The sequence below is a fragment of the Rhinopithecus bieti genome, unplaced genomic scaffold (genome assembly GCF_001698545.2).
Source record: "Rhinopithecus bieti isolate Rb0 unplaced genomic scaffold, ASM169854v2 scaffold_7888, whole genome shotgun sequence".
Taxonomy (NCBI): domain Eukaryota; kingdom Metazoa; phylum Chordata; class Mammalia; order Primates; family Cercopithecidae; genus Rhinopithecus; species Rhinopithecus bieti.
In genome coordinates this window covers 86,715-106,673 of record NW_016805944.1, presented here as the reverse complement: position 1 = coordinate 106,673, position 19,959 = coordinate 86,715, and the positions used below count along the sequence as shown (strand labels likewise).

The 19,959-nt window shown below is 44.4% G+C and overlaps 1 protein-coding gene across 1 annotated transcript in view; it reads left to right on the top strand.

The window, feature by feature from the left end:
• The first annotated feature begins 1,995 nt into the window (after positions 1–1,995).
• ARHGAP35 (Rho GTPase activating protein 35) overlaps positions 1,996–19,959 on the top strand; it is a 76,165-nt gene continuing 58,201 nt past the window's right edge. Inside the window, exon 1 of the mRNA XM_017874297.1 lies at positions 1,996–2,534. The gene's annotated coding sequence lies outside the window, so the exon portion shown is untranslated. The remainder of the gene's footprint in view (positions 2,535–19,959) is intronic.

The window sequence follows — 19,959 nt, the reverse complement described above, 5'->3', positions numbered from 1 at the left end:
CCACCTCGCCCGGCTAGTTTTTTGTATTTTTTAGTAGAGACGGGGTTTCACCATGTTAGCCAGGATGGTCTCGATCTCCTGACCTCATGATCCGCCCGCCTCGGCCTCCCAAAGTGCTGGGATTACAGGCTTGAGCCACCGCGCCCGGCCCACTGTGTACATTTTTTAATGCTGCCAACGTATAAGAAATTTCTTCCTCTGATTGGTCAGTCAATTGAGGAATGTAGATAAAACCTTTGATAAATGAGGAAAAAGAGAAGACTCCTGACTGCTGTGGAGTGGGTCTTGGCTGTTGGCATGTACCTAGTAGTAGCCACTCAATAACCACAAAGGCTTAAAAAATGGCAGCCTTAGCTAAAGTTGTTATGATTTGATGTTATTTATATACAAGGTGTATATATTTTCTTGTGTACAAATCCCCTTTTAAGTTTTTTTCTTAAAAAATTAAAGTATAATCTACATGTAGAAAAGTACATAAATCTTAAGTGTCCATTTCTGAATTTTTTGCATGTTGTACAAGCCCCTTTTTCATATGATGGGGCATGATTCCCTTTTCTACATAGTTCTTACTGAGCTGGAAATTATTTGAGAGTCTAGTCTATGTAAGGCACTTCAATTATTACTTTAATATACAAATGTGAACATGTAGGATGTTTCTAACTTTACCCATCTGGGCAGGGTCAAATACCTGATAAAGAATGAGATAACGGTGATTTCATTGCATAAATTATCACAAGTGTGAAAGCATTCTTTTAACAGATCTTTTCTACTCGTGTTGTAATTCCAGATTATTTTGGTCTCTGTTTGTGGAAATTAAAAGAAAAGAGATAGTCGTCAATGCTGATGAGAGTGAAATGGAACTGGTATTGAAATTACTATCAGGCCTGCAAACTAGTGTGAACTTTCAGGAAAGTAGTTTAGCAATGTTTTATTTGTTTGTTTTTTGAGATGGAGTCTTGCTGTGTCACCCAGGCTAGAGTGCAGTGGCATGATCTCGGCTCACTGCGAGCTCTGCCTCCTGCGTTCAAGCAATTCTCCTGCCTCAGCCTCCCCATTAACTGGGATTACAGGCGCGTGCCACCATGCCTGGCTAATTTTTGTACTTTTAGTAGAGATGGGGTTTTGCCATGTTGGCCAGGCTGGTCTTGAACTCCTGACCTCATGTGATCTACCTGCCTTGGCCTCCCAAAGTGCTGGGATTACAGGTGTGAGCCACTGCACTCGGCCTGTTTTTTTTTTTTGTTGTTGTTGTTGTTTGTTTTTTGTTTTTTTTTTTTTCAAAGAGAGAGTCTTGCTCTGTTGCTCAGGCTGGAGTGCAGTGGCGTAATCTTGGCTCACTGCAGCCTCCGTCTCCCGGGTTCAAGGGATTCTCTTGCCTTACCCTCCCAAGTAGCTGGGATTACAGGCACCCACCACCATGCCTAGCTAATTTTTGTAATATATTTATGTGTGTGTATATATATATTTGTTTTGTTGTTGTTGTTGTTGTTGTTGTTTTGAGTAGGTACGAGGTTTCACCACGTTGGCCAGGGTGTTCTCGAATTCCTGACCTCAGGTGATCTGCCCACCTCGGCCTCCCAGAGTGCTGGGATTACAGGCGTGAGCTACCGTGCCCGTCCAGCAATGTTTTAAGAAACATACAATCCTTGATCTACTTATAAGAATCTATAGAGGGCCGGGTGCAGTGGCTCATGCCTGTAATCCCAGCACTCGGGGAGGCCTAAGCGGGCGGATCTCTTGAGGTCAGGAGTTTGAGCCCAGCCTGGCCAACATGGTGAAACCCCATCTCTACTAAAAATACAAAAAATTAGCCAGGCATGGTGGCGGGTGCCTGTATCCCAGCTACTCGGGAGGTTGAGGCAGGAGAATCGCTTGAACCCAGAAGACAGAGGTTGCATTGAGTGGAGATTACGCCATTGCACTCCAGCGTGGGCGACAGAGTGAGACTCTGTCTCACAGAAAAAAAAAAAAAAAAAAAAAAAATCTATAGGGACTGAGAAATAGAGATGTGAATCAAGATTGTATACAAAAGAAATGTTAACTATATTAACTATATGGATGTTTATAAATTAAAAAAAAAAAATCTAAATGTTTTAACCTTAGGGGAATGGTTTGCTTTATGGAAAGGTTATGGAGTCATTAAAAAAGGATGTTTTTGAGAATACTTGATATGGGAAAGTGCACACAAAATAAAATTAAATGTGGGAAAAAATAGGATATAGAACTATAAACAGCATGAGTCCAGTTATTTTAAAATATATATGCGAAAAAGTGGAAGAAATATGCTGGAGTGTTATTAGTTAACTCTGTGTTGTAGGATTATGGGTGATTAAAACTTTTTTTTGAATTTTCCCAAGCTTTCCACAATGATTTTACGATTTCTGATTCAGGGAAAAAAAGATTAAACAAGTTTTTTTTTTTTTGTAGTGTGGTCGTCTTGTGTTTGGCTTTTCTTATAAATACATGAAGGAAAATTGAGCCAAAAGCAATAAATTAGCCATGGTAAGATCTGTTGGACTCTAGTATCTTTGAAGGTAAGATATTCACCCTTTCTTAGAGAATAATCAAATTAATTACTAATAATATTACCAAATAATAACAGTGACCTGTTTATTACGTACCAGAAGACTACGAAACATTATCTCATATTCTCCTCACAATAACCCTTTGGGGTAGGTGGTATTCTCACCTTCTAGATGAGGAACCGAGGTTCCAGAGAGGGGACTTGCCCAAGGCCACATGGCTAGTAGGTCCCCAAAGCAGACTGGCCCAGAGTCTCTGCTCCCTACTGCCTTTTCTGGCCAACTTTACAGTTTCCAGAATGCTTTTTTTACACACTTTCCAGAATGGTTTCGCCCAGTGTGATCTCAGCCCAGAGATGAAGATAATTCAAATCTACTCCATGGTAGATGGATAGAGCTGAACCCTTGGTTATCTTTAAACAAGGTTCTCTTCTAATCCCCGAAGTGTGCTTGTTTTAAGAGAAAGGAGCAGGGCCAGGCGCAGTGGCTCACGCCTGTAATCCCAGCACTTTGGGAGGCCAAGGTGGGCGGATCACAAGGTCAGGAGATTGAGACCATCCTCGATCAATAACACGATGAAACCCCCTCTCTACTAAAAGTATTTTCGTAAAAATATGAAAACATTGCCCGGGCGTGGTGGCAGGCACCTTTAGTCCCAGCTACTCGGGAGGCTGAGGCAGGAGAATGGCGTGAACCCGGGAGGCAGAGCTTGCAGTGAGCGGAGATCGCGCCACTGCACTCCAGCCTGGGTGACAGAGTGAGACTCTGTCTCAAAAAAAAGCAGGCTGGGCACAGTGGCTCACACCTGTAATCCTAGCACTTTGGGGGGCCGAGGTGGGCGGATCATTTGAGGAGTTCAAAACTGCCCTAGCCAACATGGTGAAACCCCATCTCTACTAAAAATACAAAAAAAATTTAGCCAGGCTTGGTGGCAGGCACCTGTAATCCTGCTACTTGAGAGGCTGAGGCAGGACAATTGTTTGAACCCAGGAGGTGGAGGTTGCAGTGAGCTGAGATTGTGCCACTGCACTCCAGCCTGGCTGACAGTGAGACTCCATCTCAAAAAACCAACAAAAACCCCCCACAAATTTACCTGTTTCTTTGGCTTTTAATTTTCTTGTGAAGATTCTCATGTTATGTTAAACTTATATTAAATATATTTGTATGTTTTTCCCTTGGTCATAAAAAGGAACAAAATAATGGCATTCACAGCAACCTGGATGGAGCTGGAGACCATCACTCTAAGTGAAGTAATTCAGAAATGGAAAATCAAAAAAAAAAAAAAAAAAAAAGCCATTCGTCGAAGTTGGGAATGGCTATAAAATTAGTTATGTGTTCCCTTTTATGCGCCAAAAACATTTTAATAAGATTTAAATTTAATATTTAAGCTTTTTTTTTTGAGACGGAGTTTTCCTCTTGTTGCCCAGGCTGGCGTGCAATGGCACAATCTTGGCTCCCTGCAACCTCCACCTCCCGGGTACACGTGATTCTCCGGCCTCAGCCTCCTGAGTAGCTGGGATTACAGGCATGCACCACCACACTGGGCTGATTTTGTATTTTTAGTAGAGACAGGGTTTTTCCATGTTGGTGAGGCTGGTCTCAAATTCCTGACCTCAGCCCGCTTCAGCCTCCCAAGTGCTGGGATTACAGGCGTGAGCCACCTTGCCCGGCTAAGCTAAGCTATTAAAATTTTTTTTCCCAAAGTCCTATTTTGAAGTCCTGTCTTTAATTAATTTCATTTAAATAATTTAGCAAAAGTGTTGAGCGGAAGAGGGAACTAGTTCTTTGTAGTTCAGAGGATAGAGGTAGAGATATGGGTATCCACAAGGTTTACAGTGCACAAAACATGCCTCCTCCTCTCTCGGAGAATTTATATGCCGTTTATAAAACAAAAGCAATTCTTCCCTTACAGGTAACACAAGGAACACCCTGTTTCTTTCGCAGAGTGTAAAAAATTTAGAAGGCCAGTGGCCTGATTATTTTTCCTTGATCTTATCTTAAAGAATTATGTATGACTAAGCATTTCAATGCAAGAATGCATTGACTAGGAAGACCGATTTCATCTTATTATGCAAAAGAACTTTTAAAGGAAGTGATCCAAGCTCATGTTTTATGTTTTGTCTTTTTTTTTTGAGTTGGAGTCTTGCTCTGTTGCCCAGGCTGGAGTGCAGTGACGTGATCTTTGGCTTACTGCAACCTCCGCCTCCTGGGTTCCAGCAATTCTCCTTCCTCAGCCTCCTGAGTAGCTGGGATTATAGGTGCACGCCACCACACCCAGCTAATTTTTGCATTTTTAGTAGAGATGGGGTTTCACCATGTTGGTCAGGCTGGTCTCAAACTCCTGACCTCTTGATCCGCCTGCCTGGGCCTCCCAAAGTGCTGGAATTCCAGGCATGCGCCACCGCGCCCGGTCTCGTTTTGTCTTAAATAAACAATAATTTTAAAGTTTACCCCATTTGGTTTTATTGTTGTTTTTATTTAACAAGACGTCTACACATACATCTATTAAATGTTTGTTTACTGATCATTCTTTCTGTTGTTGGGGAGAGTAACAGATCTTCAATTCAAGGAGGTTGGTGTTCAGGCATCAGGAAGAAATTGCAAAATAAAGCATTTTGGATGCTCTGTGAGATTTTTGTCTTTTGTTCCTCCATTTGTTCTGTGACATCACCTAGAACATGACCTGACAGGTCAGTAGGAGCTCAGTCTTCGCTGAATAAAGGTATGAGTTTCTGAATGAGAGAACCCTGGAATAGATGAAGTCTGTCGCCTTTCAGTCTTCAGATTCTTGGGATTCCTCAAGCCATGTAGAGGAAAGAAACTTATCTATTGTTAGTTTTCATTTGCATCTTACCAACTTTGTGACTTAGGACAAGTTCTCTTGTCTATAAAATGGGCTTAAATACCTGTTTTGCTTGCCACGGTCTTTTTATTTTTATTTTTTGAGAACTAAATGCCAAGAGTAAACGTAACACTGAAGTTGGTAACCTTTGATTTTGCTGGAAAAATGAAAGAGAGCAATTAGGTAATTAGAATGTTCAGATAAGTGAGCATGTGAGAGTGCTGCAAAGACAGCATGATGAAATTTTGGATCAGTGGAGCAGCACATGCTATTGATTTGTTATCTCTTGGTCTTTGTACAACTTGTAATTTGCCCCCAGGTAGCAGATAGTTTGAAGGTCTTATCAGAAAGTGTCTCATACACCTAAATGTTAACACCAGGTCATAGGCCAAATAGCAGTTGTCCACATTTGTTGAGGCCTCCGTTACTCTTTTTCTCATCATGACACATGGCTTAGGTTTGAGTCCCAGTCCCACCTCTTACCTGCTCTGCACCCTCCGACAAGGCCATTTAAACTCTTGGTACCTTAGGCACGTCATCTATTAAAAAGGAGAATATGGTAGTGTTTACTCATAGGGTAACTGTGCTAGTTAATATGCTTACTGTATGTCATTATTAGTGCTGCCCTACCTGGACCTGGCTTTTTTTTTTTTTTTTTAATTTTTTTTTTTTGAGACAGGGTCTCACCCATGCTCCATGGAGTACAGTGGCATTATCACACCTTACTGCAGCCTTACCTCACAGGCTCAATCATCTTGCTTCAGCCTCTGAGTAGCTGGGACAACAGATGTGTGCATGCCACCAAGCCCGGCTAATTTTTTTTAAATTTGTTGTTGTTTTCTTTTGAGATGGAGTCTCACTCTGTTGCCCAGACTGGAGTATAGTGGTGCAATCTCGGCTCACTGCAACCTCTGCCTCCCAGTTTAAGTGATTCTCCTGCCTCAGCCTCCCATGTAGCTGGGACTACAGGCACCCACCACCACACCTGGCTAATTTTTGTATTTTTGGTAGAGACGGGGTTTCACCATATTGGCCAGGCTGGTCTTGAACTCCTGACCATTGATTCTCCCGCCTCGGCCTCCCAAAGTGCTAGGATTACAGGGGTTAGCCTCCGTGCCCAGCCTAAATGTTTTAATTTTTCACAGAGACAGGGACTTGCTGTGTTGCCCAGGCTGGTCTTGAACTCTAGACTCAAGCCTCCCTTTTCAGCCTCCCAAAGTGCTGGGATTACAGGTGTGAGCAACCTGGCCGGACTTGGCTTTAAGAGAACAGCTAAAGAATATAGTGGTAGGAAAATAAATATAGGCATAACTCAGAGATAGTGTGGGATTAGGTCCAGACTACTGCAATAAAGCATATACGGCAATAAAGCCAGTCACGTATTTTTTGGTTTCCCAGTGCATATAAAAGTTATGTTTTAGTCGATCGCAGTGGCTCATGCCTGTAATCCCAGCACTTTGGGAGGCTGAAGTAAGTGGATCACCTGAGGTCAGGAGTTTGAGACCAGCCTGACTAACATGGAGGAACTCCATCTCTACTAAACATACAAAATTAGCCAGGCTTGGTGGCGTGCGCCTGTAATCCCAGCTACTGAGTGGGCTGAGGCGGGAGAATCACTTGAAACCAGGAGGCAGAGGTTGCGGTGAGCCGAGATCGTGCCATTGCACTCCAGCCTGGGCAACGAGCAAAACTCTGTCTCAAAAAAAAAAAAAAAGTTATGTTTTGGCCGGGTGTGGTGGGTCATGCGCGTAATCCCAGCACTTTGGGAGGCGGAGGTGAGTTGAGAACCTAAGGTCAGGAGTTCGAGACCAGCTTGGCCAAAGTGGTGAAACCCCGCCTCTACTAAAAATACAAAAATTAGCCAGGCATAGTGGTGGGCACCTGTAATCCCAGCTACTTGGGAGACTGAGGCAGGAGAATTGCTTGAACCTGGGGGGTGGAGGTTGCAGAAAGCCGTGATCATGCCATCGTACTCCAGCCTGGACAACGAGAGCAAGACTGTCTCAAAAAGTAATAATAAAAAAAATTAAGAAATAAAAGTTACCGGCCAGGCGCGGTGGCTCAAGCCTGTAATCCCAGCACTTTGCGAGGCTGAGACGGGGGGATCACGAGGTCAGGAGATCGAGACCATCCTGGCTCACATGCTGAAACCCCGTCTCTACTAAAAAAATACAAACTAGCCAGGCGAGGTGGCGGGTGCCTGTAGTCCCAGCTACTTGGGAGGCTGAGGCAGGAGAATGGCGTAAACCTGGGAGGTGGAGCTTGCAGTGAGCTGAGATCCGGCCACTGCGCTCCAGCCTGGGCGACAGAGCGAGACTCCGTCTCAACAACAACAACAAAAGTTATCTTTACACCATACTGTAGTCTAAGTGTGCAGTAGCATTATGTCTTTAAAAGGGTATATAAATTTTAAAATACCTTTTTAAAATTTTAAATATCAATTAATTTTTTTTTGTAGGAGGGGGACAGAGTTTCGCTCTTGTTGCCCAGGCTGGAGTTCAGTGGTGTCATCTCAGCTCACTGCAACCTCTGCCTCTCGGGTTCAGGCAATTCTCCTGCCTCAGCCTCCCAAGTAGCTGGGATTACAGGTGCCTGCCACCATGCCTGGCTAATTTTTTGAATAAAGATGGAGTTTCATCATGTTGGCCAAGCTGGTCTCGAATTCCTGACCCCAGGTGATCTACCCGCCTTGGCCTCGCAAAGTGCTGGGATTACAGGCATGAGCCACTGGTCCCGGCTTAAATTTTTTTATTTTTTATATATATTTTTTGAGACAGAGTCTTCTTGTTATCCAGGCTAGAGAGTGCAGTGGTGCTCACTGCAGCCTCCACTTCCCAGATTTAAGCAATTCTCTCAGCATCCTGAGTAGCTGGAACTACAAATGCAGACCACCGCACCTGGCTACATGTTTTGTATTTTTAGTAAAAATGCGGTTTCCGCACATTGACCAGGCTGGTCTCAACTCCTGGCCTCAAGTGATCCACCCATCTCGGCTTCCCAAAGTGCTAGGATTACAGGTTTGAGCCGTCGCACCTGACCTAATATTTATTTTATTTTTTTGAGACAGACTCTCGCTCTGTCACCCAGGCTAACGTGCAGTGGTGCAGTCTCGGCTCACTGCAACGTCTGCCTCTCGGGTTCAAGCAATTCTTGTGCCTCAGCCTCTGGAGTAGCTGGGTCTAGAGATGCGCACACCGCCATGCTTGACTAATTTTTGTATTTTTCGTAGACATAGGGTTTCGCCATGTTGGCCAGGGTGGTCTCAAACTCCTAGCCTCAAGTGATCTGCCCACCTCAGCTTCCCCAAGTGCTGGGTTGATAGGCAGGAGCCACGGTGCCCAGCTCCCCCAACTTCCTTTTTTGCTGTTGTTTTGTTGTTGTTGTTTTTGAGATGTCTCACTCTGTTGCCCAGCCTGGAGTGCAGTGGTGTGGTCACAGCTCACTGCAGCCTCAACCTCCTGGGCTCAAGTGATTCCTTGGCCTCAGCCTCCTGTAAAAATACGTTATTGCTTAAAAAATGCTAGTGATCATCTGAGCCTTTGGTGAGTCATAACCTTTTTGCTAGTGGAGGGTCCTGCCTTGATGCTGATGGCTTCTGACTCATCAGGGTGGTGGTTACTGAAGGTTGGGCTGGCTGTGGCAGTTTGTTAAAATAAGGCAACAGTGAAGTTTGCCACATTCATTGAGTCTTCCTTTCATGAAAGATTTCTTTGATAGCATTTTATCCACAATAGAAATTCTTTCAGAATTAGAGTCAATCTTCTGAAACCCTGCTGCTACTTTATCAGCTAAGCTATGTAATGCTCTGAATCCTTGGTGTCATTTCTACAGTGTTCACAGCATCCTTACCAGGAGTAGATTCCATCTTAAAAAATTGCCGGGCGGGCCAGGCATGGTGGTTCATGCCAGTAATCCCAGCTCTTGGAAGACCGAGGTGACCTCATCTGAGGTCAGGGGTTGAAGACCAGCCTGGCCAACATGGAGAAACCCTGTCTCTACTAAAAATACAAAAATGGTCAGGTGCAGTGGCTCACACCTGTAATCCCAGCACTTTGGGAGGCCAAGACAGGCTGATCATGAGTTAAGGAGATAGAGACCTTCCTGGCTAACATGGTGAAACCCTGTCTCTACTAAAAATACAAAAATTAGCCAGGTGTGGTGGCACGTACCTGTAATCCCAGGTACTCAGGAGGCTGAGGCAGAAGAATCAATTGAACCCGGGAGGAAGAGGTTGCAGTAAGCCGAGATCATGTCACTGCACTCCAGCCAGGACAACAGAGTGAGACTCCATCTCAAAATAAATACATAAATAAAAATACAAAAATTAGCCATGCATGGTGGTGAGCACCTGTAGTCCCAGCGACTCAGGCGGCTGAGGCAGGAGAATCGCTTGAACCTAGGAGGCGGAGGTTGCAATGAGCTGAGATTACACTATTGCACTCCAGCCTGGGTGGCCGAACTAGACTCTGTCTCAAAAATAATAATAGTAATAATAATAGCTGGGCACAGTGGCCAACCCCCAGCACTTTGGGAGGCCGAGGCGGACGGATCACTTGATGCCAGGAGTTAGGGACCAGCCTGACCAACATGGTAAAACTCCATCTCTACTAATACGCAAATTAGCCAGCACGGTGGTATATGCCTGTAATCCCAGCTACTTGGGAGGCTGAGGCATGAGAATTGCTTGAAACCTGGAGGCGGAGGTTGCAGTGAGCTGAGATTGTGCCACTTCACTCCAGCCTGGGCGATGGGGCAAGACACTGTCTCAAAAAAAAAAAAAAATTCACTTTCTTTGCTCACCAATAAGAAGCAATTCCTGGCTGGGCGTGTGGCTCATGCCTGTAATCCCAGCGCTTTGGGAGGCTGAGGTGGGCGGGTCACCTGAGGTCAGGAGTTTGAGACCAGCATGGCCAACATGGAGAAACCCCCTGTCTACTAAAAATACAAAATTAGCCAAGCATGGTGGTGCATGCCTGTAATCCCAGCTACTTGGGAGGCTGAAGCAGGAGAATCACTTGAACCCAGGAGGCAGAAGTTGTAGTGAACTGAGGTCACGCCATTGTACTCCAACCTGGGCAACAAGAGTGAAACTCCATCTCAAAAAAAAGTAATTCCTACTCTGTTCAGGTTTTATTATGAGATTGCAACAATTCTGTCACATCTTCAAACTCCATTTCTAATTGTAGTTCACTTTTTTTTTTTTTTTCTTTTTGAGATGGAGTCTCGCTCTGTCACCCAGGCTGGAGTGCAGTGGCCGGATCTCCGCTCACTACAAGCTCCGCCTCCCGGGTTCACACCATTCTGCCTCAGCCTCCCGAGTAGCTGGGACTACAGGCGCCCGCCACCTCGCCCGGCTAGTTTTTTTTGTATTTTTAGTAGAGACGGGGTTTCACCGTGTTAGCCAGGATAGTCTCAATCTCCTGACCTCGTGATCTGTCCGTCTCTGCCTCCCAAAGTGCTGGGATTACAGGCTTGAGCCACCGCGCCCGGCCATTGTAGTTCACTTTCTACCACATCTGTGGTGACTTCATTCAATGAAGTCTTGAACTTCTCAAAGCCGTCGGTGAGGGTTAGAATCAACTTCTTCCAAATACCTGTTCATGTTGATATTGTGACCTCTCTCTCTCATGACTCGTGAATCTTCTTTTTCTTTTTATTTTTTTTAAGAGATGAGGTCTTGCTCTGTCACCCAGGGTGGAATGCAGTGGTGTGATCATAGCTTACTGCAACTTTGAACTTCTGGGCTCGAGGGATCCTGTCTCAGCCTACCGAGTACCTGAGACTACAGGCATATGCTGCCATGCTGGACTAATTTTTTTTTTTTTTTTTTTTTTTTTTAAGATGGGGGCTTGCTACATTGCCTGGGTTGGTCTTGAACTCCTGGCCTGAAGGGATCCTCCTGCCTCAGCCTCTCAAATGGATGTTCCTTTTTTTTTTTTGAGATGGAGTCTCACTCTGTCACTTGGGCTGGAGTGCAGTGGCGCAATCTCAGCTCACCACAGTCTCCACCTCCCGGGTTCAAGCAGTTCTCTGGCCTCAGCCTCCCGAGTAGCTGGGATTACAGGTGCATGCCACCATGCCCGGCTAATTTTTGTATTTCGAGTGAAGGTGGGGTTTCACCATGTTGGCCAGGGCTGGTCTTGAACTCCTGACCTCGTGATCCACCCACCCTGGCCTCCCAAAGTGCTGGGATTACAGGCATGAGCCACCGTGCCTGGCTTAAGTGAATGTTTTTGATGGGATCATGGGATCTAGAATGGTGAATCCTTTTCAGAAGGTGGACTTTACCCAGATCCATCAAAGGAATCACTATGGCAGTGTTGCCTTACGAAATATGTTTCTTAGGTAATAAGACTTGAAAGTCTGAATTACTCCTGGATCCATGGGCTGCAGAAAGGATGTTGTGTTAGCAGGCAGGAAAACAACATTAATCTTGTACATCTCCATCAGAGCTTTTGGATGACTGGGTGCCTTGTCAATGAGCAGTAGTATTTTGAGAAGAATCTTTTTTTGCAAGCAGTAGGTCTCAATGGTGGGCTTAAAATATTCAGTAAACTATGCTGTAAACAGATGTACTGTCATCCCAGCTTCATTCCATTTATAGAGCACAGGTAGAGTACAGTTAGCATGATTCCTAAGGCCTGTAGGATTTTCTGAATAGTAAATGAGCATTGACCTCAATTTAAAAAGTTACTAGCTACATTTGTCCCTAACAAGGGTCAGCCTGTCCTTTGAAGCTTTGAAGCCAGCCATTGACTTCTCTCTAGCTCTGGAAGTCCTAGATGGCATCTTTTTCCAACATAAGGCTGTTTTGTCTACAGTAGCCACCTTCATCAAGGTGAGCTAGGTCTTTAGATGACTTGCTGCAGCTTCTCTATCAGCACTTGCTGCTTCATCTTGCACATTTATGTTATGGAGGTGGCTACTTTCCTTAAACCTTGTTAACCAGTCTGCCAGCTTCCAACTTCTCTTCTGCAGCTTCCTCACCTCTCAACCCTATTGGATTGAAGAGAGTTAGGACCTTGCTCTGGATTAGGTTTTGGTTTAAGGGAATGTTGTAGCTGGTTTGATCTTCTGTCTAGACCACTCAAACAAACTTCATTTTTCTTTCCTGTTTTTTTTTTTAATTTTTTTTTTTTGAGACAAGGTTTCACTCTGTCACCCAGGCTGGAATGCAGTGGCATTATTATGGCTCACTGCAGCCTCAACCTCCCAGCCTCAAGCAGTCCTCCCACCTCAACCCCGCAGGTTGCTGGGATTGCAGGCATGTGCCACCATCCCTGGCTAATTTTTATTTTATTTTTTGTACAGATAGTATCGGCCTATGTTGACCACACTGGTCTTGAATTCCTGGCCTCAAGCAGTTGTCCCGCCTTGGCCTCCCAAAGCACTAGGTTTACAGGCATGAGCCACTACACCCTGTCAAACTTTCTCCATATCAGCAATAGGCTGTTTCACTTTATTTTATTTATTTATTCATTCATTTATTTATTTATTTATTTTTTGAGACGGAGTCTCGCTCTGCCGCCCAGGCTGGAGTGCTGTGGCCAGATCTCAGCTCACTGCAAGCTCCGCCTCCCGGGTTCATGCCATTCTCCTGCCTCAGCCTCCCGAGTAGCTGGGACTACAGGCGCCTGCCACCTCGCCCGGCTAATTTTTTTGTATTTTTAGTGGAGACGGGGTTTCACCGTGTTAGCCAGGATGGTCTTGATCTCCTGACCTCGTGATCCGCCCGTCTCGGCCTCCCAAAGTGCTGGGATTACAGGCTTGAGCCACCGCGCCCGGCCTTATTTATTTATTTTTAAATTTTACTTTAAGTTCTGGGATACATCTGCAGAATGTGCCGATTTGTTACATAGGTATACATGTGCCACGGTGGTTTGCTGCACCTATCAACCTGTCATCTAGGTTTTAAGCCCCACGTTCATTAGGTATTTGTCCTAATGCTTTCCCTTTCCTTGCTCCCCACCTCCCGACAGGCCTGCTGTTCCCCTCCCTGTGTCCATGTGTTCTCATTGTTCAACTCCCACTTATGAGTGAGAACATGCAGTGTTTGGTTTTCTGTTGCTGTGTTAGTTTGCTGAGAATGATGGCTTCCAGCTCCATCCATGTCCCTGCAAAGGACATGAACTCATTGTTTTTTATGGCTGCAGGCTGTTTCACTTTCTTATTACTCATGTGTTCACTAGAGTAGCACTTTTAATTTCTTTCAAGAACTTTTCCTTTGCATTGACAACATGGCTGTTTGGTACCAGAGGCCCAGCTTTCAGCCCCTCTTGGCTTTTGACATGTCTTTCTCACTAGGCTCAATCATTTCTAGCTTTTGATTGAAAGCGAGGGACATGTGACTCCTCCTTTCACTTGAGCACTTAGAGGCCATTGTGGGATTATAAATTGGCCTAATTTCTTTTTTTTTTTTAAAGAGTCTCGCTCTGTTGCCCAGGCTGGAGTACAGTGGCACGGTCTCGGCTCACTGCAACCTCTGCCTCCCAGGTTCAAGTGATCTTCCTGCCTTAGCGCCACTAGTAGCTGGGATTACAGGCATGCGCCACCATGCCCAGGTAATTTTTGTATTTTTCATTTAGTAGAGACAGAGTTTCACCATGTTGGCCAGGCTGGTCTTGAACTCCTGACCTCAGGTGATCCACCCGCCCTTGGCCTCCCAAAGTGCTGGGATTATAGGCATGAGCCACCATGCCCGGGCAATTGGCCTGATTTCAACATCCTTGTGTCTCAGAGAACAGAGACAGAGATGAGGAGCAGTTAGAACACATGCAATATTTTTTCAACTTGCCGTCTTATACGTCTTATATTGGTGCAGTTTATGGTGCCCCAAATCAATTGCAATATTAACAGCAAACATCACTGCTCACAGATGACCATAACAGAATAATAATGGAAAAGTTTGAAATATTGCAAGAATTACCAAAATGTGACATCGAGACAGGAAGTGAGCATATGCTATTGGAAAAATGGTGCTGATAGACTTGCTCAAGGCAGGGTTGCCAATGACCTTCAATTAAAAACACACACACACACACACACACACACATAGTATCTGAAGCGCAGTAAAAGGAATGGCAATAAAACGTCTTATGCCGGTCAGATGTGGTGGCTAGCATTTTGGGAGGCCATGGTGGGTGGATTGCCTAAGCTCAGGAGTTCGAGACCAGCCTATGCAATATGGTGAAACCCCATCTCTACTAAAATACAAAAAATTAGGCATGGTGGCGCATGCCTGTAATCTTACCTATTTGGGAGGCTGAGGCGGGAAAATCTCTTAAACCTGAGAGACACAGGTTGCAGTGAGCTGAGATTGCACCAGTGCGCTCCAGCCGGGGTGACAGAGTGAGACTCCATCTCAAAAAAACATAGTATGCCTATACGAGTTTACTGGTTTCGTTTTGCCAAGGAGAGCATTTAAAAAAGAAAAATTACTCCCACCATTATTTCATAAAAAGTAGGATCTAGGCTGGATATGGTAGCTCACACCTGTAATCCCAACACTTTTGAAAGCCGAGTCAGGAGGATTGCTTGAGCCCAGGAGTTGGAGGCTGCAGTAAGCAATGATTGTGCCAATTACACTCCAGCCTGGGCAACAACAACAGAAAAGGATCTAACTTCAGAATAAAAGATATCCCTTCCCGAGGAAACTAGCTGCCTTATAGGGACATATGTAGGTATATGCTTATAATTCTCATTTTAAAGATAGGCTGAGGAAAACTGCCACAGGCATTTATTCTGTTATGGTCATCTGTGAGCAGTGATTTTTGCTGTTAATATTACAATTGATTTGGGGCACCATAAACTGCACCAATATAAGATGGCGAGTTGAAAAAATGTTGTATGTGTTCCAGCTGCTCTTCATCTCTGCCACAGGCCAGCTATTTGACTTTTTGTGGCCTTAGTTTTCTCATCTATAAAATAATGATAATATCCTTTTTTTTTTTTTTTCTTTTGAGATAGGGTCTCTTGCCCAGACTGGAGTGCAGTGGCATGCTCACAGCTCACTGCAGTCTCAACCTCCTGGGCTCAAATGATCCATCTCAGTGTTGCTTGTAGCTAGGACTACAGGCACGTGCCACCATGTCTGGCTAACTTTTGTATTTTTTTGTAGAGATGGAGTTTTGCCATGTTGCCCCAGCTGGTCTTGAACTCCTGGGCTCAAGCAGTCCCCCTGCCTAGGCCTCCCAAAGTACTAAGATTACAGGTTTAAGGGCTAGAGTGCAGTGGCATGATCATGGCTTGCTACAGCCTCGACTTTCTGGGCTCACATGATCCTCCTGCCTCAGCTGGGACTACAAGTATGCACCCACCGTGCCTGGCTACTTTTTAAAATTTTTAGTAGAGATGAGATCTTGCTATGTTTCCCAGGCTGCTCTCAAACTCCTGGTCTCAAGTGATCCTCCTGCCTTGACCTCCCAACGTGTTGGGATTATAGGCTTGAGCCACTGTGCCTACCCCAGGGTTCTATATCTAAATCCTAAAGCTTACAGAAGTTATTTCAGTTGTCCTCATGGCTTTGGACATTATCAGTAATAATTCACAGGACATGATTGGAAGATGTTTCAGCTTAGGTTGGATTGGACTTTTCTAAAGCGCCTCTTCTTATAGTCAACACAACATCTCATTCCCCTGTGAGCTCACCCTTAGGGAAATCATTTTACTTTTGGACAAGTGAGACTAGATCCTCAGAGATAGTTTGTGACTCTTGCAATAATAATAGCAAATATTTCCTTAATCTTTTCTATATGCCAGTCACTGTTTTATGTAGTTTACGTGTATTAACTCAGGGAATCCACATAATGATCCAATTAAGTAGGTACTATCCTTGTTGTACCCATTACTCAGAATAGGAAACTAAGGCCATATATGCTAGGTGAGGTAAACGAAGGATTCAGATGAAGCAAAATAATAAACTACCCCCACTTAGAAAGTACTAGTCTGGGTTTGTGTGCTCTCTCTTCTCCTCACCTCCCTCCTCTCTCTCTGGCCCTACTTGTTTTTATTAATGTGGGGTTAATGCCTGTGATTTCACATACTAACCTTGATCATTGGGAAATGTTTCTCTCACTGGAAGGTATTTGGATGGGCATAGTACATTCTTTGGTTTGTCCTCTTGATCTCTAGTTTAGCTTACTTGTTAAAGATTTCCAGAATGATCTAGCAGTTATTTCCAGTTCCATTTTCCCCTCCACCTTTTTAGTGAGGTCCTAGTTGGATTTTTTTAATCTTAAGTTTTTTAATTTTTACCTTTTTAGAGATGAGTTGTCGCTATGTTGCCCAGGCTGCGCTCTAACTCCCAGGCTCAAGCAATCCTCCCACCTCAGGCTCCTGAGTTACTGCTGAGGTGGCTACTGCACCCAGCTGTAAATAGATTTTTATAATGTGATTTTTTCATTTTAGGGTATTTTTATCTAAGCTTATCTTAAAGTTCAATCAAAGCCTGTCACCCATTTCATTTCTCTAATGCCTCCTTCTGACTTCGGGGAAGAGCCTTGGAGATTGGGTATTGCATGATGCTGCAGGGAGGCCAGTGGTGTATGTTGTTGTCCTCCATCCTGGAGTGCTTGCCTTAATGCTGCTCATTTCAAATGCCTCCTCTCTGTTTCCAAGGTCTTCTTTTACATCAGCCTTGTCTAATATAACTTTCTGCGTTGTTCATTATGGTAACCACCAGTCACGTGTTGCTACTTGAAATGTAGCTAGTGGGGCCGAGAAACTAAATTTAAAATTTTTATTTAATTATTTATTAGTTTAACTTTATTTTATTTATTTATTTATTTTTTGAGACGGAGTCTCACTCTGTCGCCCAGGCTGGAGTGCAGTGGCCGGATCTCAGCTCACTGCAAGCTCCGCCTCCCGGGTTTACGCCATTCTCCTGCCTCAGCCTCCCGAGTAGCTGGGACTACAGGCACCCGCCATCTCGCCCGGCTAGTTTTTTGTATTTTTTAGTAGAGACAGGGTTTCACCATGTTCGCCAGGATAGTCTCAATCTCCTGACCTCGTGATCCGCCTGTCTCGGCCTCCCAAAGTGCTGGGATTACAGGCTTGAGCCACCGCCCCCGGCCTAGTTTAACTTTAAATGGCCGAAGCAGTGCAGATATAAACTATGCTCCCTAAGGGAGGTTATTTTTTTTTTCTTTTCTTTTTTTCCTACTTCTGACTCTGACATAGGGCTGTGCTCTTTATGTATTTGTTGAATGCTTTCACTAGCTGAAATACAAGGAAAGTTAAAGTATTCCTTAAAGTCTTCCTCCCAGGGGTAACCATTGTTAGTAGTTGTATTTTTTAATTGTAGAATAAATTGCCAGTTTGTATTAGCATTACAGTGATTTCTGCACAGGATTCACCCTTGATTCTAGAAATCGGGCTTTACTCAAGGTTGTTGTAGATTTGGGAGTTTTAGGAGAATGGAGGAGGCTTAGAACGTAGGTTATAAATGTAACAGAAAGAAGTATGACTAATACTGGTAAAGTGTCTTTATAATGATTGTTGCGATATGATTGAATTTCTATCCTAATGCTTAAGAATCCTTGGTGAAAATGTGGGAAAGGGGATGAATCACTGTTTTCTTTTTTCCCAAATCCCGGATGATTTTGCTAGAATTTTAAGGATGGATTGAGCATTCAGGTGATTTTGTCTTGACTTTTTCTGGGGGTGGTTGGGATCTTTAAAGAGAGAGAGATTAAAGAGGATTTACTATTAGCAAAACTGAAAAAGCAGAAACATGTCTGCTTGGTACCTTCTATTGTGGTACTGAAAGGATATATTTACCTTCTCAGTGAGTTGGGGAAGTTGGGGGATGGGCAAGCATACATGGAAACTGATGAAAATGATAAAAGCGTGGTGCTCTGAAGTAAAGAAAGGAATTTTTAAAAACCTCTGAATTTAAGTGGAATGTGGGATCTTGGATTGGATCCTGGTACAGAAAAGGCAATAAATGGAAAAACTGGTAAAATCTGAAAGTCTGTAGTTTAGTTTCTTGTGCTAATTTCTTAGTTTTGACAAATACATCATGGTTATGTGAACATTAGGGGAAGCTGGGTGAAGGGTATGTGAGGACTCTGTAACATCTGCAACTTTTCTGTATATCTAAAATTATTCCAAAGTAAGAAGTTAAAATAGAAGCTGTGACTAGCAAGAGCTTCCAAGGGCTGTGGCTTCACCAAGGGAGCATGTTTATAAGTAGGGCTTTTCTCTAAGGGCCTCTAGAAGTTCTGCCTATGTGCCTACTTCCCTCCTTCAACTCAGTGCTCTAACCATGTGGAATGACTAGCTCTCCCCAAAATCCATGCTTCTGGGCTATTTCATACATCAGGGGTATTCTCCTGCTAGCCCCTGCCCGACTGAACCAAAAGCAAAATACGTAAAGATCACCTAAAAAACAAAAACTGTAGCTTGACTAGTTCCTTTTTATTCTTTAGGTCTCTGACTTAGATTTTTTTTTTTTTCAGGAAGCCTTCCCTGACCCACAGAAGTCAGCCCCTTGCCTGAGTTTGCCTGCTGAGTGGACCCCCATTGTGGTGGTACTTAGTATTTTGCCTTCTTTTTTTTCTTTTTTTTTTTTTGAGACAGAGTCTCATTCTGTCACCCAGGCTGGAGTGCAGTGGTGCCATCTCGGCTCACTGCAAGCTCCGCCTCCTGGGTTCACACCATTCTCCTGCCTCAGCCTCCTGAGTAGCTGGGACTGCAGGCACCCACTACCACAGCTGGCTAAATTTTTTGTATTTTTAGTAGAGACGGTTTCACCGTGTTAGCCAGGATGGTCTTGATATCCTGACCTTGTGATCCGCCCGCCTCGGCCTCCCAAAGTGCTGGGATTACAGTTGTGAGCCACCGCGCCTGGCCTAGTACTTGCCTTCTAATTGTCTGTTTTCTTGACTCTATCTCCACCAATATCTTAAGTTCCTTGAAGGCAGGGGCTATGCTTTTCATCATTGTAGCTCTAAACATATAACCCAGGAAACTAGGCATTGGTGTTGTTCAGGAAATCTTTATTGAAAAATATCTCGGAGAGGCCGAGGTGGGAAGATTGCTTGAGGCCAGGAGTTCAAGATCAACTTGGGCAACATAATGAGACTCCATCTCTAGAAAATTTAAAAGATTATCTGGGCATGGTGGCACACACCTGTAGTTGCAGCTACTTAGGAGGTGGAGGTGGGAGGATCGACTGAGCATGGAAGGTCGAAGCTGCAGTGAGCTATGATTGTGCCATTTCACTCCAGTCTGGGCGATAGAGCAAGATTCTGTCTCCAATCAATCAATTATATATATATATATAGATAGATAGATTTCTTTTTTTTTTTTTTTTTTGAGACGGAGTCTCACTCTGTTGTTGGAGCTGGAGTGCAGTGGCCGGATCTCAGCTCACTGCAAGCTCCGCCTCCCGGGTTTACGCCATTCTCCTGCCTCAGCCTCCCGAGTAACTGGGACTACAGGCGCCCGCCACCTCGCCCGGCTAGTTTTTTGTATTTTTTAGTAGAGACGGGGTTTCACAGTGTTAGCCAGGATGGTCTCGATCTCCTGACCTCGTGATCCGCCCGTCTCGGCCTCCCAAAGTGCTGGAATTACAGGCTTGAGCCACCGCGCCCG